The 25,763-nt window shown below is 40.1% G+C and overlaps 1 long non-coding RNA gene across 1 annotated transcript; it reads left to right on the forward strand.

The window, feature by feature from the left end:
- The first annotated feature begins 797 nt into the window (after positions 1–797).
- Positions 798–24,805, forward strand: LOC141579424 (uncharacterized). The gene is made up of 5 exons (XR_012510741.1): positions 798–1,254; positions 3,944–4,073; positions 5,255–6,030; positions 8,427–8,476; positions 13,876–24,805. It is a non-coding gene; the product is annotated as an uncharacterized LOC141579424 (long non-coding RNA).
- The last annotated feature ends 958 nt before the right edge of the window (positions 24,806–25,763 follow it).

Raw genomic sequence — 25,763 nt, forward strand, 5'->3', positions numbered from 1 at the left:
CAAAGTCTCTGACTGGCAAACTCCATACAAAATAATAATTGTTTAGATACTGCTGAAAATAATTAATTTGGGTTTTGGAAAGCTTCCTGCTTGGTGCATTCAATTTGAAAGGCCTCCTCCTCTCAGTGTGTGCCTGCAAACACAATCCCTGGAACGACAAAAGAGGGTGATAAAAGTGTTGTCACTACTGGCCTTCTGAACCAGTGCGGAGTTTCCATGGAAGTGGGCATCAGGGCGATGGATTTCTTTTCTTCTCTACTTGAGAGATGAAGTTTTCATTGTTTTCTGGGTGGTTTGGAGCCTTTAGAACACTGTCTCCAGACACATTTCCATTGAGAGCACGTGGGGAACCAGAGACAATGCAGGGAGACTTGTGTGTGGCTTTGCCCACGAGTCTCTTCTACCCGATCCAACCAAGCAGAACTACAAAACTCAAAACCCAGCCAGCCAGAGAAGATTTGTTCAGGATCATCAGGAGGTTGTTGTTTGTGTAAAAAAAAATTTTTTTATTGCCTAGTTTTTTTGGTTTTTGTTTATGTTTTTTTTTGCCGGGTGGTAATTAAGTTTATTTATTTATTTAATGGTGGTACTGGGGATTGAATCTAGGCCCTTGTGCATGCTAAGCACGCACTCTACCACTGAGCTATCTCCCTCCCCACTGAGCTGTACCATTCCCCCACTGGAGGTTTGATTGCTAAGCTGGAAAAGAGTGCAGAATGTAGTCTTTTAAAAGCCTGATTCTAGTGTAGGGATGCTGAAGTGGTCAGTAGAGCTCCTATTCTGCTGACACAAGTCTCTTTCTGTTCACTCATTCACCAGATATTTATTGTGCACCTTCTGGGTGTACATAGTTTTCTAGGCACTGAGGATTCAGAAAGAGCAGTCAATAAAACAGGCACAATCTCTGTGCACATGGATCTTCCCTTCTGGAGAATGGAGACAGCAAGCAAATAGATGAACTGATCACATCAGGAAGTGATAAATGGTGTGAAAAAAAATAAGGCAGGTAAAGGGAGAAGGAGTGCCCAGGTGAGGATGGCGTGTTGCTGTAGCCCCCTCTGGCAGGGGGAGATTGAGCAGTATAGAGATTTGAATGACACTAGGGAGTGAGGGCATTGTGGTGGAGTATTCTTCTTCTTCAGCAGAAAGAAGAGCATGTGCGAAGGCCCTAATGTGGAGCCAGCTCAGCATGGGCAAGGACTGGAGTGGAGGCCTCAGAGCTGAAGCCGTTGGAGCAGGGGATAGTGATGGGAGGTAAGGTCCAAGAGAGCCCAGGGAGGGCTATGAATCATGGAGGGATTTTCAGGCCATCATAAGGACTCTGACTTTCCTTTGGAGGCAGTAGAGCAGAGGAGTGAGATGATCTGAGTCATGTTTGACAAGAGTGCTCTGACTGCCGTGTGAAGACTACACCATGGCAGGAAGCAAGTGTGGAAGCAGGAAGACCAGCTAGGAGTCTCTGCAGTGGTCCTGACGAAGGCCAGATGGCATGAACCAGGGGTGGAGATGGAGGGAGGTAGGCTGAGTCTGGATATATTTTGAAGGTAGAACCATCAGGATTGGATGAGGGATGAGCTGATGAACTGGATATCAGAGCATGAGAAAGAGACATGAAGGACTTTAGGTCTGCTCAACTGGAAGAATGGAGCTGTCATTTATTGAACTTGGGTCACTGGAGGTAAAGCCAGGGTTTGGTTTTGTTTTGTTTTTTGAGTAAAATCCCATTTGGACTTGTTAAGTCTGAGATATGTATTAAATATTCAAGTGGAGATGTTGAGTACACAGTTGTGAGACTGAGTTCAGGAGAGAGGTCTGGGCTAGGGCCATAAATTTGGAAATCATCAGCCTATAGATTATATTAAAGGGACTGAATGAAATTATCGAGGGCAAGTGTGTAACTAGCGAAGAGGGTTGAGAATAGAGTCCTGGGGCTGCTGCTAGAACACACCCAGTACTGGTGGGTCAGCCCTGTCTTACGTTGCCCTAATGAGGGAGAGTCAGGCAGAGTCTGGGATCAGGTCTTTCCACCTTCCGGAGTGTATTGGAGAGGTCACAAGAGGTCACAAGAAAGTAAGGTCCTAATCTGGTTAGCAGATGTTTGGGTGAGGTTTGTAATTAAACAAAGCATCCTATACTCTCTACCAACTGCACCAAACCTCTCCTGACACCCCCACCCCGACTCCACAGACACCATCACTGTGGAGGTAATTCTGTCTCCTCCCTAAAGAGCTACCACCTTGCCACCTGTGTACTTTCTACCTGTTGTCTTAAAATTGAGTAACTAGAGAACAGTGTCTTTGTACTGAGATTGGTACTTAAATCTTGGCTTTGTTACATGCTAGCTGTGTGACCTTGAGGAAGTCTCTTAACCTCTCTGAGTCTCCATTTCCTTATATACACATCTCACATTCATTTGACAATGGAATGGAATTATATATGTAAAGAGGCTACCCCTGTGTGTGACAAATAAGAGGTAATTATAATAGTAAATTATACTGTTTCATACATCTTTTTTTACTTAAATATCACAACAACCTCACGAGGCAAACACTGTTAATATTTCTGCTTTACAGTTAAGGTTAAGTAACTTGGCCAGCTAGTAACTCAAGTAGCCTGGCTCTAGGAATTATTCATATAACCACTATGCTATACTACTTCCCGAGGCTACTTAAAATTTTTCTTCTTTCTCATTTTTAATTGTTTTGTATTGCATAGCACAAGTTTTCAATTTGCAGTTTTGTATTTTTCCTTGTTACTAAGTTGCATTCATTATCTGATCCTAAGATAATGGTCATCGCCTTTATACTAAAATAGGCAGTTTAATGCAATGGCAAGAAAGAAAAAGTCAGATTTTCTGAAAAACAAGAGATAAGGTGTTATTGCCAACCTTTTCTGTGGGAATCCCAGTCAGTGTAGCTGGGCATACAAAGCAAGCTGGAGACATGACTTTCTCCTTGAATAGACAAGAACTGACCAAAAAAAAAAAAAAAATTATGTGTTTGGAAAGCCATGAAAAGCTGAACAGTGAGTGAGGGATTTCCATTTTAGAATGTTAGGGGAAACTGGAGTCTGTTGGTGCCCTGCGTGTGTGCACATGGGCTCATATGTGCCTGTGCATGATTGGAGGTGTGTGGGTAGATGTGAATGCATGTATGTAAAACATGTGTGTGTGTGTGTGTACATTTGGAACATACAACACTTACGTGACTACCGAAGGAGTTGGCCCAGTGGGAGTTTGGCACAAAAAAATGGGCTGAGATTAATTTTCTGATTTATGCTTCTTCAAATCATTGAGCTGATGACACTTAGAAGGGAAAACAGTCTCCAAGGAGAAAATAAAATTATGTTTCCCATGAAATAGGTCTGTCATATTTAACAAACAAAAGTACTGGACTCCTAGTTATATTTTTGAATTTTAGATAAACAGTGAATATTTTTGTAGTATAAATATGTTCCACGCAATATTTGGGACATCCTTTACCAAAAAATTATTTATCTGAAATTCAAATCTAAACTGAACATGTTGTATTTTATCTGACAACTGTACCATGAAAGAGGATGAATTTAAATATCTGCTGATTTTTTTAAATCTTTAAAATCTACAAACCACTTGTAGACTAGAAAAGACCTTTGGTTCTGGCTGGGGCATCGGCCTCATTTTTTTTCCCCTTTCAGAAAGTTTCTTAATGACTTGGCACAACCATCTGTGAAATGGGGAAATAGTCCAATGAGCACTCTGTCCTCTCCCCAGGGGAAAGCCCTGTTCAACTTCACATCCGTAGCCTCATGTATAATGGCCTGGGGCCCTTCAGAGAACTTCATTCTTCACTCCAATCAAAAAACCAATTAAGACTTTTAAAAAAAAGGATTCTTATAATGTGTCTTAATAGCCAGCCAATATCCTGTGGTGTTCAGTTTCTCCTCTCTTTTTCCCTCTCTCTAGCTTGCATGGTGACAGAGTTATCCTTTCAGGAGAGTAGCAAACTCTGGGAAATTTCTGGAAGAAATAGCACACTGATGAGAATGCAGAGAGGAAACTCCCCATGACTCTGGGAAGCACAAAGCAGGCACAGGTGAGGCCCAGGATCCAGAGGGCTTGTGATGGTGGGATTGGAGGGGAGCCCTTGGTTGCCCAGGTGGGTGTTTGGACCACACAGGACTTCTTCCACCTGGGCCAGTGTGGCGTGGAAGGCAAGCCTTGGGTTCTTGAGGAGCTGTCTGTGGGCTCATGCTGTGTCTGTCCGCTCTCGCTGTCTGAGCTGGAATCTCTTGAGCCTCTGCTTTCCTTGCCAATAAAACGGCTGAACTACTAGTACACCGGTCACACGGTTACTGTAAGGACAAAGTGACAACATTAATAAAGCCATGTCTGGCTCTCAGGAAGCCCTTCATAAAGCCCTGCAGTAGTCATTACTATTATTTTTTGTTGTTGCCTGGGACGGTTTTTCCTAATAAGTTCAGTTCTAATTTCTATTAATAACCTTTTCTGGTGGTAGATGTAATGCATGTTCATAGGACAATTTATAAAAATCCAGAAAAACTACAGGAAAAAATTAAATCAAAAATACTCCATAAAGCTATCTCTGGTCTTTTTTTCTCTGCATGTACTAGTTGTTCTCAATGCTGACACGGCATCAGAGCAACCTGGGAAGCTTTTTAAAATACAGACACCTAGGCTCCAAACCAGGCTAAAAAATTAGAACCCCTAGGGGTAGGGACAATGAATCTGTATTTTTTTTTTGAATTCCAGAACATTCTATTGCAAAATCAGTCTTAAGAACCCTGACACACATGCATAGTGTCTGTCTCTCTCTCGTAGTTTTCAAAAATTGGACAATATTGTACATTTAGTTTTATAAACTGCTTTTGTCAAGTTGCTTTCTCTCTCATCATCACTCTTCCTCTCCAGTGTCTTATTTTTTTTTTCTTAAGGCATCAGCTGTAGTTTCTAATAAGCTCTGACCCACTGCTTTTCACCTAGCGGTCCTCTCACAAAATGAATCCATTTAAAAATGTCATCCCTCCTCCCTTCTCTTCTTCCTGCCTTCAGATCTGCCACAGTTGATGAACAGAGACCCAGTTACCATTATTCATTCTCTCTGTCTCCAGGATTTCAGCTCCCTAACTGACTCTGGCCTCTCTGTCATCCCTTTGTGTCTAAAGCTGGAGATCATGCTGGTGGACATGCCACTGTGGTTTGTACATTTTCTCCCCTAAATTATTAATTTGATGTAGAGCACTATTTTTCATTTAGGACTCAGCCGACCATGGTGGTGTGATTTCAGCTCAAAACAACCTCCAAGGACTCTTGGGAGAAATTTCCTTGGCTATCCACCTGACATGTTAGGAAAATAAAATGACATTAAACACCATTTCAAACAAACAAACAAACAAACAAACAAAAAAAAAACCACCCTGGTAGACAGCTGTCTCCAGTTACTGATGAATGAAAATGGACGTGGGGTGAGCAAGGGCCCTAAACCAACAAAGCAGCAGACACCCCACCAGCGATGCCCACCCTGCTGCCGTATCTGGAGTGACATCTGGAATGTCTGGAATCAGCAATCACAGGACAACACACATCGCCCCGCATCCTATCCTCCCAGGTTGGTTCCAGCTACTGAATGGAAGCACACGTGATGGTTGTTTGAAAACTTTTTAAAACTTTGTCAGCCAGAGGTTTCTCAAGAAGTGCCGTGATGAACCGTGCACCTGGGTGTCATTTGTGTGGAAGAGCAAGACGTGTGGACCACGGCAGGTGACTAACTGGTCTCTGAGAGGGGAAACCAGAAGAGGTCTCCAGCCCTAGAGCTGGATCATCTGCTTTGGTCCCTGGCCCGGTGGACTGAGGAATAATGAGGGGGGCTGCAGGCCACCCTGAGGACAGCAGGGCGTTGCAGAAAGAGTCCTGACCCGCTCAGTGAATGAACAGATGCAAATGAAGGCAGTGTGCAGTGACTGAGGAGCCACGTGCCAGGCTCACTTGAGGCTGATTGAGGGAACACTGGAGAACAGCCTCTTCTCTCTCGGGTGAGTAAATATTTTGAGTGGTGCTGATAGGACAGCTTTCTGTTTAAGAGTGAAGGAAATGAAGATTATTAGAAAGATGAAGCCGGTGAAGCTAATTGGGGGTGTGCCAGCCCATTCCCCTCATCGCAGGCCTTAAGAATGAGAGTTTTAAATATGTGGAAACTACTTCTTGCCGTGGGGAAGAACGTGGGTGTTGTAGTCACATAAACTTGCAAGTTCTTCCACTTACCAACTGGTTCCTGAGTATTTCTAAGCCTTGTTTCTTCCTCTATAGAAGGGGGATAGGTACCCACCTCACAGGGTGGGGACTGAACCAGATAAGTGCACACAAGTGTCTGGTACACGTAGTGCCTGCCGGTTTCCCATAGCTGATGGGGCCGGAGGAGAGGGGAAGTGAAAGTCCACACCAGGCCGAGATGGGGTGATGTTGCTCTCAGGGGTGATGGAATGCTTTCCCTGCGAGGCGATATGACTCAGAACTCTGAGCGTGGCAGGGAAGCCTGCTAGGGCCCTGGCTGAGGCTGGCCCACTGAGTGTGATGGTTTAATGGTTTGTCAAGAATGTGTAGGCATGGCCCTGCTCTGGTTGGTTGTTTAGCAAGGTGTGACTGATAACAGAAGCTTCTCTGTGAGGCAGTTTGTACTTTAGTTCTTTTTTTATCTCAAATAATGGAAATTGCAGGATCCCAGGAAGCTAAGACCAGTCCGAAGGGTTTTGCACCTCCCTTACCTGCTATCATATCAGATGCACCATCCAGGTAACAGCCCGACTGCTCCTGTTTGCAGCCTGAACGTGGGCTTCTTCAGTTTTCCAAACTCTCCTCCGTCTAAGGGTGGTATCTCCCGTTTGGTGGTGATGGAGACAGCAGAGGAGTTGCCCAGGAGCCAACCAAGCCTTTGCAGGCCTGTCCCAGTGACCGTGCCTGGGAAGGCAGGCTTGCTAACCTCTCTGTTAGTTTCCTCAGAGCAGAAATTAAGCACCCATCTTGACATTTAATTCCAGCCCTCCTCTTCAAACACTGAAGGAAAGATTTCTTCTCATTCTTGAACTGAAGAAAAGTAAGGAAGACTGATTTCTAAACAAAGTGTAATTTTAAGCAGCACATTGATGTACATATGTTCTCCTCCCTTGTTGCAAATGGGCAGCCTTTCTCTGGGAGGGGACTAAGATCTTATTGTAAAAACAATAGATATTGAACTCGGTTCCTTACTTCTACTTTTCATGAGAAAAAGAAAAGATTGCTACATGGCAGCCTAGGGGAGTCCTCAGCACCATGTAGAGAATTTTCCATAATATGAACTGACATCGCCACGTACCTACTACTGGCAAACAATATGCTAGATACTTTATGAAATTATTTCACAGCAACTCTTCCCATTTTTAAAAATTGAAGTATAATTGACTTACAATATTATATTAATTTCAGGTGTAGAGCATAGTGATTTAGTATTTTTACAGGTAACTCTTTCCATTTTAAAGATAAGAAAACTGAGGGTTTCTTGGCTGGGAAGGCCTGGAGGGGAGGGGAGGGAAAGTGTAGGTCAGGGCCGAGGGAAGTTCGGTGAGAAGAAACCCTGCCCTTCCCGTGTTCTGAAGAGAAGAGCAGCAGCACAGCCCGTGTTGGAGGATGAAGGCAACTCCGAGCCTGGGTTCTGGCTAAATCACAGGGGCTCATGAGCAGCTGGTATAAATCAAGATTCTTGGGTGCAAGTGACAGAAATCAAACTCAAGCTAACTTAAGCTAAAAGGGAAGAAATACGCTGGTTTATCTAACTGGGGAGCCAGGAGCAGGCGTGAGACATGGCTGGAATCAGGCATCTACATAACATTCACTCTCTTCCATGCTCTCCTCCGTGTGTCAGCCTCGTTCTCTCCCATTACAGTCAGGCTTCCTGCATTCAGCCAAGTCTTTATGACCCCAGCTCAGCAAGACTGGCAGAAACAGCACATTTTCTCAATGTGTATTAAATGTACATGCTTAGTAATGCATGGCTATAAATGCGGAGAAGGGCTCTGATAAGTCCTGTCTCTGAGGTGGCCGACTGCTGGACCAGTTATAATCAGCATTGTCAGGGTGATCGGGCACAATGAGCAAGCCCATGGCCAGGGTAGGGCAGTAAATTGTGACTGACAGCTCCGCGTGAACGCTGTGGACTGGAGATGAGGAGCTCCCCGAAGGAAGTCAGGGAAGCAGAGCAGGCAGAGTAACAGATGCCCAGCGAGCCCTTAAACTGATGAGGAGCATCTGAGTGATGCCATTTTAATATTGCTGCTATTGTACCCCTCATCACTCTAAACACGGCAGTATCACGTGTGCGATTGTGTTAGGTGGCTAGAGCTGCCGTAACAAAATACTACAGGCCGGGTGGCTTAAACAGTGATTGCTTTTCTTACAGTTCTGGAGGCTGGAAGTCTGAGATCTGGGTGCCAGCGTGGGCGAGTTCTGGTGAGAACCCTTTTCCTGCCTTGCAGAAGGCTGCCTCCTTGCTGCATGTCCAGGCGGCCTTTTCTCAATGCGTGCGCATGGAGAGAGACCTCCAGTATCTCTTCCTCTTCTTATAAGGGCGGCTTACAACCTCACTTAACCTTAATCTTCCTTAAAGATCCTATGTCCAGGACAGTCACATGGGGTTAGAACTTCAACATGTGAATTTGGGACAGACACAACTCAGTCCATAGCCTCCTGGGATCAAGATACTTCTAGAAGGTACAATCCATCCCTGTTTCACAAACATTTTATGCTTGAAAATGATTGCCAGAAATATTTGAAGTTCTGGGTAAATAGGATTCAAGAGGAAAGAATTGGCATTGCCTCTAGATTCTAAGCTCCAGGAGGGCAGGGGACTGTGCCTCAGTATTTTACCCTGTTGCCACTGGGGGTTGACTAGTCTGGAGTTTTTCAGAGGCAGGCAGTTTTCTGCTGTCCCTTCCTCTGTCTCGTCCTGGTTCTGAAGACACAGTTACTAATGATCAGCTCTAGTGCTCTGCCTGCACTGTCCCCAGAGAAATAAGGTTTTACACATGGGAGATGGTGTTATAAAAGCATATTTAACAAAATAAAATATAGTACACATACACATGCACATGTGATCAGTTACTTTAACAATATCCTCAGGAAGACTTTCATCCCCAGGTTTTTTAGGCTTTCCTTTTCAAATCTAGGAGTGTTTACAGTTTTTGTTCTGGGGCTTGTCTGCTTATTCCTTTTTCTGGGCTTTGGATTTCAGATGCTGTCATAGTTTTGTACGGGCAGGAAAATGTCCCCTTCTTCCCCGCTAGGATCTTTGACTGGCCTAATAATGAAATTAATATGACAGATTAACAGGAGGAAAACAAGCTTAATTCTCTATGTACAGGGAATCCCGTGAAAGTATGAGACTCAAAGACGTGACCAAAGCTGGCAACTTTGACACTTTTTAGACAAAGAAACAGTAAATTTATGAAGAATTGACAAGACAAAGGGGTTTGGATCAAATTAATGAAGACCTAACAAAGTTTGTTTATATAGCCTTCTCAGTCCTAAATTCCCCATTTCTGGTGATAAAAATACCTTCTGTTCTCCTGGAACAGGGAGTGTACCTTTCAGGTGGATTTGTCCTCTGCTTTCAGTGGGACAAAGCAAGTTCAGTGTGCCCCTCTTATACAGGCTGTTTCTCAAGTAACTAATTCAGAATAGTCAGTTTGCCAAAGTGGACTATTTGAGGGTAGCATATTCTTCTCCCTTCTGTTTGCTGCTGGATTAAAGCCTCTGTATTTCCTTAAATTTTTAAGAATGAAGAGGATCAGATGTGACTGCTTCACAATAGTATCTGAAGTTCTATTTTCATAGACTGTAGTGGTGACTTACTTTGAAGAGGCCCGTCTGGGTACCAGGCCTGCCCCCAGCTCTGTGGCCCTGGGCTGGTTAAACTTTATGGGCTCATTAGCCTCATAAAGCTGTAGGATATATGGAAAGTGCATACAGCACAATGCCTGTCCATAGGAAATGCTCTAAAACAATAACTATTATAATTATCCCTCCCTTTTGCAAATTGCTCAATGTCCCAAATGCAGGGGTCTAAACCTCAAATGCCTCAGGGGCCCGGAAGGTGATTTAATGCATATTTACCTGGTGTGGGGCATAGGGAATGGAGGGAGCCCTGCTGAGGTTGGGGAGTGCATGCTCTGCTAAAAGAGAGTCAAACTTTATAACCGAAAGGAAAGGAAAGGAAAGGAAAGGAGGGAGGAGGGAAGGCAGGAAGGAAGGTAACGTACATTTCTGCCAGCTAGATTTGGTCCCATTTGCAACCCTTACTCTGATTTAAAGGTGAGAGAGCTATGTTCGGGAAACAAATCCCAGGTTTTAATTCTCAGTTTTCAACTGTTAGTGACAAAGGAAGTGCTTTATCAAATGTCTAACTAAAGAGGAATCAGGTTGCTCTAAGTCTTTCAGGATAAAGGATTGATCTGCCCCATAACCAGTGTAAATGAGTTACTCAATAATTTTCAATAATTTATTATCAATAACAACAACATAATAGCAGCTTTATCTTTATTTATTGTTGTCTATTCTCAAGATGAGACTAAATTCAAGACAGGCAATTTTCTGATAATTGAACGGCATGATATTGGTTTCAAAGTGAGGCTATGAGTTGCTTTGTTACAGACTCTCTGGGGACAAGTCTGAAAGAACTCTATGGGCCCCAGATGGTATTTACTAATATTATTTGCAGCCTATAAACATTTATGTGTATTCATCAAAGAACCTGTGTCTAGGCTTTTCTTATACAAAGGCATAATAAGGAAAAGGTAACATGGTATGATTTGGGGAGGATAACAAAGCATTTGCATCCTTTTACAAAAATATTTCTTCCAGGGTGTCTGAAATTGCCATATTACTTAGACCTTTCCAATAAGGACATTAGACACCCTTCTTAAAATATCACCTCTCCAGCAATCCTGGAAGAAATGGTACATTGAGCTATTATCTCTTACTTATACCATATCTCAAAATAGTTTATCAAATTCCAGGAATTTAACTGGTCTTCATAGGAGGATAATAAGAGAAGTAATTTTTGATGAAGGGAAGAAGCTAAGGAAGACACATACACAAAGCCACACATTCATTCATTCATTCATTTGGCCAACAGTCGTTGAGCATTGACTCTGGGCCATGCCCTAGGATGGAGCACATAGTCTAGTTGAGGAGACACAATTACAGAGCAGTCCTAGTGCTATGGCAGAGATGTATGTAGGGTATTATGGGCCAAATTCAAAGGGCATCATGATGGTTAATTTCATGTATTCACTTGACTGGGCCATGGGGAACCCAGATGTTTGGTTAAGCATTATTCTGGGAGTGTCTGTAAGAGTGTTTCTGGATGAGATTATCATTGGGATGGGTAGACTGAGTAAAGTAGATGACCTTCCCCACTATGAGTGAGCTTTATCCAATTCAATCTGTTGAAGGCCTGAATAGAATAAAAGGCTGAGTAAGAAAGAATTCTCTCTCTACCTGACTGTCTTTGAGCTGGACATCCATTTCCTTGTGCCTTTAGACTTGGACTGGAACTGACGTCATTGGCTTTCTTGGTTTTCAGGCCTTTGGATCCAGAGTGGAACTGTACCATGGGCTTCCCTGGGTCTCAAGCTTGTTCACTGCAGATCTTGGACTTCTCAGTCTTCATTATCATGAGAACCAGTTCCTTATACTAAATCTTGATCAATTGATTTATTGATTAATAGATATCCTTTTGGCTCTGTTTCTCTAGAGAAAGCTGACTAATACAGACATCCTCCTCAGCCTGGGCAGGAAGGCTTGGAAAGGGAGGCAAGTTGTAAGAATAATTTCCTGCAAGGTGAGGCCAGGCTTAATTCTGGAGGACACAGCAGAGTTAACAAGGAGATAGGTGGCTTATTGCATGCTTCAAGGCTCTGTCCCCAGATCTTTCCAGTTCAAAATTTTAACCACTTACTTGGATGAATATATCAAAGGCACATTTACTATTGGCAGATGTTATAAAGTTAAGACAGATAGTGGTTACTTTGGACAGTGGCAAAATCAGGGCTCAGACAGATCTTGGCAGGATGTAGGATGAGCCAAGTCCAACAAAATAAAGCAGAGTGGAGGTCAATGAAAGGCCTTGCATGTGTGTTAAAAAACAAAAGAAAGCAACAACAAAGCAACCAGCTGCACAAGCTTGGGCAGGGGGTGAGAGGTGGGGAAAAGACATTTTAAAATTATTTTTTATTGAGATGTTATTGACATAACGTTGTACTAATTTTAGGTGTACAACATAATGATTTGTGTATATATTGTGACATGAACACCACAATGTGTTTATTGGTGCTCACAAAACCCATCACCATACATAGTTATGATTTTTTTTTCCTTCTGTTGAGAACTTCTAAGATTTACTCTCTTAGCAACACAACTGTGTGTGTGTGTGTGTGTGTGTGTGTGTATACCACATTATCTTTATACATTCATCCATCGATGGACATGTAGGTTGTTTCCATATCTTGGCAATTGTAAATAATGCTGCAGTGAGCATGGGGTACAGATATCTTTTTGAGATAGTAATTTTATTTTCTTTGGATAGATACCCAGAACTGGAATTTCTGGATCATATGTTTTAAAAGACTTATTTATGTTATATGTTTTCATTCAGAATTTGGTAAGCTATAGCTCATCAGCCAAATTCAGCTATTGCTTGTTTTTGTGGCTACTTTCATGCTACAACAGCAGAGTTGAGTAGTTGCAAAAGAGACCATATTGGTTACAAAGTAGGAAATATTTACCATTTAGCTCTTTACAAAAAAGTTTACCAACCCTTGGTCTAGTCCAGTGTGAATTCAGTGTGAGTCAATAGCATGATATGCTCACTGAAAAAAAGCCATTTCTCTCTTTGGATCCATTTATTAAAATATAGACACTTAAAATCATTTGTGAATGAATCAGTGGATGAACAAACAACCAAACTAGGGATAGGATGGCTCTTTGTGGACCAGAACCCACCAGAGTCTGTAGCTCCATACTGAGGATACAGTTAAAGAGAAATAACGGAGGTGGAACCCTGGAGAGGAATACCAGCAACTGGAGCTCACTCAGAGGAGAGGGCTGAGAGGGTATTGGGAATCGTAACAGGAAAAATGAAGGAAACTGGGATGTTTACCCTGGAGAAACAAGTGCCCGAGAGGGATATCAACAGCATCACGGATATCAACTTACTGATGACGTTCATTGAGTCTTAGGTACCATGTATGTTTGATGACATCGATGATACTAATTGAATCTTGTGCAACAGGTTCCTTAAATATATTTATCCAGTCCTCACAACAACCCAATCAGAGCATAAACAAAAACAGTAAAATTAAATTTCAGCATGTCAGTTTTATAAAGCAGTTTAGGTTATGGTGATTTAGCAGAAATCAGGAATGCAAGAAACGTATCACACTTACATCAAATTAAGGATGTTGAGTTATGTTAATAATGTATGCAACTTTAATTTTGTTTAACACTCTCTGCCAAAATAAACTATATTCCCTATAACTTAAAATGTGTGTGTGTGTGTGTGTGTGTGTGTTTATCATGTACATTTAATTCCACTGTTTTGGCTGTAATAAAATCGATCTTGAAATTTAAGAAATTGGTAAAATTGGTGGCATTAGTAGGCCCATTTTGCAAATGAGGAATCTGCAGCATAGAAGATTAAGCTGTCCAGGTTCGCACAACCAATAAGTAGGGAGGCCGAGATTCAACCCATGCAGTCTGCCTGTAGAGCCTGTGTGTTTAATTGTATGCCATTTGCTGTCCTCCAGTATTTAAAGGAATATTAATAACCTTGTTATCTCTGATTCCAACAGACAGCGACAGCCAGAGGAAACGGTGAAACAGACTCCAGCTCAATGCAAAGGAGAACTTTCAAATGCTCAGAGATGGAACAGGTTTTTTCAGTATTTCAGGTAGGGGCCAGATGACTTGACCAAGATTTCAGAGAGAGGATTCCAGAATGGATAAGAGCAGATGGCCCCCCAGATTTCTTCCTCTGCTTGATTCTACCATGGTCTAAGGTTTGGGGCACTTCCTAGGATGGTCCACTTGGGTCAACAAGACACAACAGACTGGGATCCAGGAGGGAGGCACTTTTCTAAGTGCTTTAGAGATGTTAATTCATTTAATTCTCAAAACAGCTGAATGAACAGATACCATTAATGACATCGTTCTCATTTTACAGATGCAAAAACTGAGCCATATAGTGGCTACATAATTTATCCAGAGTCACACAAGTAATGAGTGTTAGAGCCAGGGTTTGAATTTTAGCATTCTGACCCCAAAGCTCACAACCATTTCCATATAAAAATCTCTTACTAAGAGAGAATGTATAATTAGAAAATGTTCCTTTTATTTCCCTCTGCCTCCCCACCAAGATTTTTGGTATGTCCCCTTCCTATCTTGCAAACCACTGTATTACTAGAAGTTAATGATAGCAGTTGCCAATGTAACATTCTCATTTTGTCAGGTGATAATTTACAGGGTCTGATTCTTCCACTTCACAAACAGGATCTGAGGCAGGGGGTTCCCAAATGCACCATAAATTCCTACAGACTAATCAAACTTCTATGACTGTGTTCATTCTCTCAGAAGGCCTAACTGAAGGTATAAACAGTAATGTCCTGATCACAATATATATCTGGTTCCTGTTTAAGTATTACCTCCACTGTGGGAAACACTGCATTTCTATACCTCTTCTACGGAAGGAAGGCTGGGCCTTACACCAGTGGTTCCTGCATATTAACTTCCCTAATGGTAAGTGGAATTTGGTAATAAAAGGAACGACACTTGACACACAGTAGGTACTAAATATGTATTTGTTTAATACATGTGATCAATTGGAATTTATTGACTTTAGGAGAATAAAGGTGTCAGATAATCTATTTCCCCTCATGGTGTTTTTTGGTCTCTGACAGTAGCTTGTCCTATTTAATTTTTTGCCCTCCAAATCTTTGTGCTTCCAGTAACTGGGCAAACAAAAATTAAAGTGTCTTCTCAACTGCTGCATTCCTGAGGGTAAAAATCTTTCTTAGGAGAAAATGTTGTTGTTACTGTTTAGACAAACTATGCTTCCAGCATGCTTTTATTCCAGATCTTTTTTTCCTCAGTATTCACAGTAAGCTTTGCTAATCCAATTAGGACACAGAACATGAACTGTTAAAATAACTGATTCACTCTATAGATAAGGATACAGGCTTTGTGTCTAAGAAGACCGCTTGATTCGCTGTGTACAAGGACAGACTGTTCCTTGCCTGGTTTATTTACCATGTGTTTTAATTAGCTGCCCGGCCTTTCATGGTAGTCGCTGTTCCAAAAGTGGAGAGATTTGAGCTTGTTAAAGTGATGGCTTAAGTAAGAGCTTTGTCATTGTGTCTGTACTTTTCTCTCTGCTCTCACTTCTGCTCAGAGACTGAGCTCTGTAGCCCAATATGACAACATTGGTATCCTCCCAGAGGCCCCAGAAGCAGGTTACACTACATTGTGGGCTCCTCAGTGGCACAAACTTTGTCTCATTGTCTTTGTACCCTCATGGCGTAGCACAGTGCCCAGCAATGCTTAGAGGAAATGCTTAAGAAATACTGGTTGAACTTTTCAACTGAGGCCCATTCAGGAAGGCACACACCTTTGTCATCCTCTCTCTCATATTGTCTCTCACATATTGTCAATCTCAAAATCCTGTGTAATCTGTCCAGAGGTAATATGCAATGACTATTTAACCAACAGTGCACAGGGGCACCGACCAGTGAGCCATTGAGCTGGAACAGGATCCTGAAGGACCCTGCCTATGATAGACGTTGACTCCACAGATCCAGGGAAGGGACATTCAAGGGAGAACCTCGGGTTGGGGCAGTGGTACTTACTAGTTGAAATGGAAGTATTTAAATATTTTAACAAAGGTACAGCTGTACTTGTGCATACCAGCTGATCATATCTGTTTAATTCCCCCAAAGCCCCAAAGCCATGCAGTACAATGCAGCCAGACTTATCTTTTTTTCCTTTCCCAAATGGAAATATCATTGCTTTTTTCCTCTGATAAACATAGCTGTTGTAAAAATATAGTAAAATTAGATGAGCTGGGAAGTTGGTAGCTGCGGCATAGTTTTTGTAATTTCTCTGAATTGCCAAATACAGACAGATAGAGCAACTAGATGGCAAAACCAAAAACCCGTGAACACATTTACAATAAAACTGGGTGACAAGATATTCCCCGAGTCCCCAGATACATGCATGATATCAACATCTGTGCAGAGAAAGCAGAGGGAATCAGTGGGGCGTATGATGGGATGGAGAGCGGGAGAATCCCAGAACAGTCAACAGGCACGCACTGAACGCAGGGCAGGCTCATTTGAGAACAGCAGCTGTAACTGGGAAGAGCCCGCCAACGCCAAGAGCAGGAGAGTTTCCAGTAAAAATGGAAGGAGCAGAAGCAGCCTGTTACAGACTCTCACAACTGACCAGCCAGGGACCCTTTTCAGGATAGGATACTGGCTTGAGAAGAAACCGTGGAAGGAGACAATAGAGAAGGGAAAAAAGCCAGAGGTAAGTGGGGGAAGGAAAGAGATCCAAGAAATCTCAGAGCAAGCTGCCATGTTTTTTAGATCCTCATTAGACCATCAGAAAAGGGAGTTCCATGAAGTTACTAGAGCTACTTCGGGCCACACTTCTTCCTAAAATTTCAGGAAAGCTAATTTTCCATAAAAAAATAAGTAATAAAAAGTATGAAGTTCAAATCCCACACAAAGTTGTTTTAAGAAAAAAAGGTGTGCACCACAGAACATCTATCTAGACAGTGGAATCACACCAGAAATACATGTGCACAGAACAGATCAAAACTATAACCTTCTATTTAAAAGCCAGCTAGAAGATATTAAGAAAGTCATAGAAGATATGAGCACAAGTCAAATTAGAAAAAAAATTTTAATGAGATGATCGAACTTAGGAAAGAATTAGGAAGAAATAAAGAAAGAAACTTTAGAAATGAAGACTAAACTAAAAACAAATAAATCAACAGATGGGCCCTTAAGGAAAACAGAATGTGGAAAGAATGATATTTCTTTAACAAATTAAGAAAGAAACAAAAATTTCAGGAGAAAGTAACAAATACTGAAGATAGAAAAATAAGATCCACCATGTAGACAATAGGAATCCCTGAAGACAAAAACTAAAGGAAAGGAACAGAACACATGATAAAATTATAATTCAAGAAAATTTCCCCAAAATTAAAAAAAAATTCAAAAGTACACATGAAAAGAACATGCTGCACATGAGAATATGATACCAAAACTACCAATACTTAGATACATTCTGGAAAATTCACTGTCTTTTAAAGAAGAAAAAATCATTTGAGCATCTAAGCAAAACAGGAAAAGAAAATTATCTTATTAGTGTCAGACTTTATGAAAGCAACAGTTTACCCCAGAAGAAAACAGAATCACATATTTAACTAATTTAAGACACTCAAGGTAGGAAAATGTGAACCATGTACAGTAAAACTGACTGTCAGGTATGTAAGTGTTTTACCTGACAGCTGTCATTAGTAGGCAAACTATTATCAACATTCAAGAACTCAGGGAATATTGTTCCATGAACCTTTTCAGAGGATTCTATTGGAGAACAAACTTCAGATAAGAGACTGGTGGTGAGAGTTGAAAGTACGGCTGTTTTTAAATTAAGATAAAATGGGTGTTAAAAGGAGGAGAGCACAGCATGTAATGGCTGTATGATCAGAAAATGTAGATAAGGCACAACTATTGAAAAATGAGGGGGCAGAACAGGGAAAGTAAATGTGAAAATGTCCTTCAGTGTTTTCAGTAATAGTGTTTAGTAGTATCAGCATTGCTACTCTGAGACAGTCTGGGGATAAAGTAAATAGGTAAATATAGGATATTCTAATTCTATCATCCCCTGTGTTCTTAGGAACCAGGATTTTCATTTGGAAGAAAGAAAACTGTGGATATAACAAAAGAGGTTAAGTAAAAACTACACAAATTTAAACTGGAAATAATTTGTCTGTCTGTCTGTCTTGTCTGTCTAGTTTTTAGTCCATATGACTTACATATATATAGCCTGTAGTCTATAGACTATGTACAGAATGTAGGCCTCTTCAGAAGACAGAGCTAAGGCTGTAAGACTATATATGAATCATACACATCCAGAGGTCTAAATTTGTGACCAAGGCAAAAACATAGAGCATGCTTAGTACTAATATTGTGGTCTTGAAATACAATTTACCACTAAATTAAATTAGGGCTTCTTGGAGAAACGTTTAATTCTCAGAGAAATAGCTGATTCCTATCTGGGACAGACAATATACCAGATGAACCTGGAACATTTTGTCATACTTGATAGTGAGGAAGGTAGCAAACACTTGTAGGGACATGGCAAAAAAAACCCCTCAGAAGCTGATTTGAAGAGGCTCTTATTAGCTGAAGATGAGACAATTTGAGCTTTCAGACAGGATAATCATTGCAGTTGATTAAAATGCACCAAATAGGTTTAACCCATAAATTCATAGAAATATTAAAAATAATTTATTACTTTCAGAAAATGATAGGGTATCAATTCATTATCTTGAAAACTGGTAAAGAAAGAAAGAGAATCAAGTATTTTTCTTGTCTTTTCTGTATAAACTATAACACTGGGTAACCAATGGGGGAAATTATCTCTATATAAAAGCATTTTAATTAATGAGTGAGAAAGAAATGCAGAATTAGAAATCTTTTTTATAGCTGTTATTTTTATTGAGGCATGTAGAAATGTTTATTTTGCAATCTTTAAAAAGTCAATGAATTGAGGTGTTGTTCAATAGCTGCTAACATCACCCAAAGAGAGACAGCCAGACACGAGATGCCTCTTGATACAAGCGCAACAGCACCTGTAGTCTTGCCATACATTCTGAATCCAGCTGCCATTCCGTAGGAAACGCAGAGGACAGAGAACAAATTGAAGTGCGACGTAACTGTGCAAGCAGCAAAATCCAGACTGTGGGAAACTCAAGACAAATACCCAGGGTTCTTCAACCAAGACAGGAAAAGAAAAGAATGGAGGGGGAATCTGCAGATTAAAAGAGACAATGTATCAAATTATTTTTAAATACATGTGTACTTGAGTGATAAAATCATACAGAAATGTAAAGAAATTCAAACTTTAAAAGTCAGGATGATACTGATTTTTGTGGGGAGGAAAGGAAACAGGGCACCAGAGGAGTTTCTGGGTGACTGACAAAGTTCTATTTGTTGACTTGAATAGTGGTTCCAAGGGTGTTCACCTTAGTAACTTAAAAAGCCACATATTTGTCTTTTGTTTGTGTTTGTATCTGTGTTTCATTTTTAAATAAAAAGGTTTTTAAAAATGATGCTGAAATTATAAGCTCTTCCCTTAATTCTCTACCCCAACTTCAGAGATAAATACTGTTATCATTTTGGTGTTTGTCTTTCCAGACTTTCTAATGCATATATAAGCATGAATGTTATGTAGGTTTTACCTAAATGACAATATACTGCAAAGGCAATTTTGAAACCAGACTTTTCACTCAGCAAGATGTATGATGGAAATCTTTCCATGTCAAATCATATAGAGCAGCCATAATCATTTATGATAAAGAGGTAATTATTTTTAAATAAAAATATCCATTCCTTGCCAAAAATTTCAGGCAATATAGAAAGTTCAAAAAAGAAAAGCAGCACATTCCTCAAAATCTCACCACCCAGAAAAGAAAGTAATCCTGCCGTTGTAACTATGTGAGGTGATGGATGGTAACTAAACTTATTGTGAAAATCATGTGTAATGTATGTATGTGTCAAATCAATATGTTGCACATCTTAAACTAATACAGTGTTATATGTCAATTATATCTCTATGAAACTGGAAACCATCTCTCCATCTAGAAAAATGTAACATAATTCAAGAAGTCTCTTTTATTTTATATAAAGTTAGAAGGTGAGAGAGGGAATTTTGTGATTATTTGCCAGAGTTATTTTAATTGAAGAACCGAATTTGTTTTACGTTTACAGAAGAAAAAACTAAAATTAAACTGAAGTAATAATTCAGATAATTTTTTCCCCACCATGGGAGAAGTGTTTTTATAAGACATTCCTGAAGTTAAAAAAGTTAGGAAATCATTAAGAAGTTGAAGTTTAGGAAATAATTAAAGTTGAAGTTACAATATTCCTCTTGATTTATGTTTCCCTTCTAGGTGATTGTAGTTGGTTCTCTACAGGTCAAAGATGAGGTAATTAGCATTTTACTTCCTCCTTCTTGCCTTCTCCCACTTCCTGATTTGTAAAATCTTTCTATTATTTTTAATTTGTCAGGACTCATAGCACCTACATTTTGTTCCACAGCTAGAATTCCATCAGTTCTTTGTCTTAGTTCTTATGTAAACACCTTCCCTGCCTTTCTTCAGTACTTTTACCTCTTGCCTTGGTGTCTTCTGTTCCTGAATTCTTTTTTTTTTAAATTCATTTCCTAGTCCTGATTGGTTGGATTTTTTTTTCAAGAAGTACTTATGGGTGTTTTGTTTGTTTGCTTGTTGGTTGGTTTTCCAGCATACAGTGGAAAATTTCCTCTGCAGATTCAGTTCTTCCTTCATTTTAGGAAAAATGTTTCTATATTGTGTTTCTGAATGCGTATTTTTTTGCGTTGATTGGATTCTCTACACCAATTAGGGACACCAGTTATCCTTATGTTTGATTATCTTGGTTCTCTTAATAATCTTCTCCCTAATTGCTTTACTCCCTCTGCGTTTTCCCTTTGTATTTGCCATAATTATCTCAAGCTTTTTCTCCATGCCATTAATTCAATTTTCAATCATGTCTTTCCTGTTATTTGGCACTTCTAATTTATGTATTAGATATATAACAGTATTGTTTCAGTTCTTGATTCATTTCCTTAGCTCTGAACTGTCTTTACTCTCCCTCTGTCATTTTATCGTCTTGATTTTGGGGTCTTATTTTCTCAGATTCATTTTCTTATTAAGGTCTTTCTAGTGCACAGGTCTCCCTGGGGATCTCCTTTATCTTGGCATTATGTTTTCTTCCCGACTGGTTTCTTCATAGTTCACTTCCTCCCCAGTGCTCCCTTTTTTTACTCTACCCCAATTTACATGGTTGCCATGTAATTTCTTTTCATCTCACTCTTGTTTAATAAGGGCATCTCCAGTCAGATCTTTTTGGTAACTGTTATATAGTTGATGTAGTCTCTTTGCCATTTCTATCTTATTTAGGATGAATGTGTTGCCCTCTCTCTGAGCTAGTTTTTGTTCATTATATTAGGTATTGGAAAATCTTAGAATGCTTTTTCTAAGATCCAGATTTTATCTTGTTACAGCTTGTTTGGAACTCTTTGATGGTTTCTCAAGCTTTTAGGGAAAATGTCTAAACTTCTTAACTTATATTATGGTGTAATGGGTTTTGGAGCCAGACTACTTGAGTTCAGAAATTAGCTCTGCCTTACTTGCTATCTGTGTGACTTTGGGGGACCTTTCTGTGCCTGTTTCCTTGTGAGAATTAAATAGGTTAATTCATGTAAAGCTTTCATTGAGCACATGCTCAATAAATACTATTTATTGCTTTTTATTAAAAGGAGCCATCACTGACAGCAATAATGGTCCCATACCACCCAGAGCCCCTGCCTGACAGCCCAGGAGCTGTCCGTGGTGCTAAAACAATGCTCTTCATCATAGGACAATATCCCCCCTATTTGTCATATATTTCGCCCCAAACAGGGGGTAAATCCATGATTACATCTTTCCAGCTTTAGCAGTAGATGTAGAAACTGGTTTTCCCTTTCCATTTCCGCAACTGCCGTCTTAACCCTGGCCTTATTTACCTCATCAGATCCATTCTATGTGACTGAGATGTCTCCTGTCTTCCCTACCTCTGAACCATTTGGCCAACCATACTCACATTATCTTCCTCCAAATCTTTGTCTTTATCAAGTCATGTCCCTACTTAATAAAGTACACAAGGAATTTCGAAAGATTAGAAACAACTCAAATGGCAACATAAAGGGATGGTTAAATGATAATATATCAATGAGATGTGCATATTAAGGAGCAATAAAGGTAATTATTAAGGCCATGTAAAAATATACATGAAAAACCTTTTGTTGATGAAAAATAGAAGGCTGCAATATTTTTTTTTAAGAATCATTCATTCATTTTTTAAACATGTATTGAGCACCTATTTTATAAGCCTACTTTGTGATAGGCTTTAGAGACATAAGAGTTATTAAGACAGTCCCTTCTTTAAGGAGCCTTCTTTAAAGGAGTCTTCTTTAAAGAAGAGATAGCCATGTAAACAGATTGTAAGCAGATATGCATTTTGACAGAGACTAGGAAGGGATATGGAAATATGTAAATAGTATCAGGGTGAGAGTGCAGGTGAATTTTGTTTTTTTAAAATATCTGTTAGGGAATAAATCCTGCACAGAACCTCAGAGAGGAGAGCAGAATCAAATTCATCTGTCAACAGCTACCCACCCCTGCATCTTCTGGCCACCAAAAAAAAAAAAAAAAAAAAAAAAAAGATTACTGGAGTGTCCATCCCAAGATTGTGGCTCAGAGAAGAGGCCTTGACAAGAGCAAGAAGAAAAACAATGGCATAGCAACCACGCAGACCCTCTACAGCAAAATAAATCAATATTTTTGAATGACTGTGATAATGCGATTAAAAATGGAGGAAATGTGTATAATGGTACTCTGACAAGCATCCCTAGCCTCTTATTAACTGGTGTCAGGCATAACTCCCCAGTCATGTGCCCCAGGAGTCCCTAGAAGATCTGATCTTTTCACTGTTACCACCTCCATGTTGATTATTCTGCTGTTCCCTATCAAGAATATTCTTCACTCTTTTAATTCAAATCTTGTACTTTTTCTTAAGATAAGGACTCATTTTCTTCAAGAACCCTTTTTTAGTTAACTCCATTCTATTCTGGTATAAATACTTGAAAGTCAGTTTTACTAGATATAAAATTCTTAGCTCACGTTTCTACTGCTTTGAAGAAGTTCCAGAGAGAGGAGTCTGTGATCCATTAGCATCCATCTGCCTGCCATTGGTTAATCTCATAGGCTCTGGAGTTAGACAGATTTGGGTTAGAGCTTCACTGTTTATTAGACATGCAACCTATGAAGAGTGCTTAATCTCATTAAACTTTTGTTTCCTAATCTATCCCATGGATATAATGACAACTATTTGGTAGGGTTTGGTGAGAATGAGACAGATTGATACATGTAAAATGGCTTGTCATAGTGCCTGGGGCATATGAGGAACTCAAGATACGTAGTTGTGACCATTTCTTTTCCTTGAAATTATTCTTGATCTGTTTCAGGGAAATATGGATTGATTCAACCAATAACATATGTCCTTCATAGTTGGTATTTAATAGATGCCTTCTGAAGAATTCTAACTTAAGAACATGGCAAAGAAAAACAATATCCCATTACTAATGCATTTCGAAATGGAGAATGACAAACTGGTAAGAAGTTATGCTAACTGGTAACATTTCTTATCTACAAAAAGTAGGAAATTATTCATTTCTTTTTTACTATTCATGTGAAATTGTAAGCTGGTTCATTGCTGCCTAATTTTATGTCAAATGCCTATCTACGTTGATAACTAATGAAAGAAGCTAAGTTGACCTCCAGCCTGAAGATCAAGAGGGCTAAATATCACTGTGACTGGTGGAGATGTTGTTACACAATTAAGAAAAAAGAGAAAAGGAAAAGGAAATACACTATGTTCTCAAATACTCGGTGGTTTTCAAGAAATAAATGTAATATATCTGAATTTAGAAGGCTGATGGAGGTGTGATAATATGAACTAGAGCTGTAACTCTTACCACTAACACACCATAAAGATGCTTTAAACATATCAAAGAAATAAAGACCCTCCTCTTCACCCTCCCCTGTAAAAGAAGAAAATCTGATTCAATCTAGCTCCACTTTTAAATTGGTTCTTTAAGTTAATGATAGTATTGGAAACGTGGGGATTTCTGTAGATGAGCAGTAAAGACTATGTTCTGTTAGCATCTGATGTGTTGTCATTTATTTGATACAGCTGAAAAATTGTGTTGGCTTCTGCAGGGAGTTTAAAAATTATTCAGGCTAACTAATGCTTGAAGATCACCCTGACAATTACTTAACTGCAACTTCCTCCCTCACATCAGGGGTCTTATTCAAGTTTAGTAAGCAAATAACATGAGTTGGATTAGATAGTGTGTTCACAAAGGAAAGAACATTCATTAGCAGGAGGAGAGAGAGGTAGTGTTGTAGAGAGCAGTATAAGCAGTGTAAAACCCGTGGGGCTGTGGTGAGATATACAAACCAATGAACTGACTAACTCTGTACCTCCAAGTTACAATTTCCCACAAAATACTCACATGGTAATACTCTAAAACTAGAACCTTACTTCTGGGCAGGTCCTTAACACATCTATTTAGTCTACATTTTCATCTTACTGATGAGGAAGCCAAGGGCCAGAGATAGGAAGCAACTAATTTGATCTATGACAAGAGCTCCTGTTTTCACTTTGAGTAACATTTTTCACTGCTATACCTTTTATATGAAACAGAGCACAGGAAGGCAGTAAAGGATGGGGATTAAGTGGGTGGGCCCTGGAGTTTGAGTCCAAATCCTGACTATGCCACTAACAAGCTGTGTGACCTTTGGCAAACAACTTACCCTGTCTGAGCCTTAGTAGCTCATTCTGAAAAACCATGAAATCATAGCACTCACTTCACAGGGTTGTGCGGATTGAAAGTGGTAACATAGGTAAGGTCCGTGGTACGTAAGGAAGTAAACTTACTACAATTGTTATGTCCCCAAAGGCAAAACATCGATGACCAATCTGAAGAGATTCAAGTCAAGGGAGCAAAAAAACCCACTGTATGCAGATCATAAATTAAAGTAAAAAGGGGGTGGGGGGTTAGCAGATTTCATTAATTCCTTCCTTTACTTTTTCTCCTAATACATCAGTCACCCCTCTTATCTGTGCTGGTAGGTACCGAAGAGAAATCCAGGCAAAGTATTCATTTGATCATAAAAGTACTTTTTTAGCATTTGGTCTCTATAGTACTTCTGACACTCTATCAATGTTAGAAGATTATAACAGTATTTCTTTGACAGTGGTAAGCAGTGATCTGCCAGAGTAATTGGCAGCCAGGCAATGTAAAAGCTGAAACATTCTCACAAGTGTTTACCCAGCAAAAGCCTTTGCGTTCCCACTGCTGTCTGCCTGCTTACCTGTCAGACTGGTTTGAAAACACAATGGTCCTTTTATGTTTTTCAAAGGATCTTTTGGTAAACAAGGGGTATTTCTTTCTACACTGAATTTGGACTACCTTGAATTCTGTGCTATTTAATATACTTTGTTCAGCAGTAGAAGCCGAATAGAGAAAGGCCAGGTTTAGTCCCGAGGACCCTCACACATTGTTCCATCCTACTTTTGTTCTTGAGGAGCCTGCGTTCCTTGGCTCAGGATGTAGTGTTTTCATGATCAGAAGAACTGTATCCTGACTCCCTCATCCTTTTCCCAGCAGCATTAGCATTTGAGGATTGCTTTCCCTGCTGTTTGGAGAAGTGGGGGTGGGGGTTGGGAGGCCTTTGTGAAGAGGAAGCTTCACAGGCTGGGTTTTGTGAGGAAGACCTGTGGGTTCCTCAGTAATGGGGATACAGACCCCTCCCCCTGCTGAGCTCCTTACT

This window comes from Camelus bactrianus, chromosome 12, assembly GCF_048773025.1.
Source record: "Camelus bactrianus isolate YW-2024 breed Bactrian camel chromosome 12, ASM4877302v1, whole genome shotgun sequence".
Lineage (NCBI taxonomy): Eukaryota > Metazoa > Chordata > Mammalia > Artiodactyla > Camelidae > Camelus > Camelus bactrianus.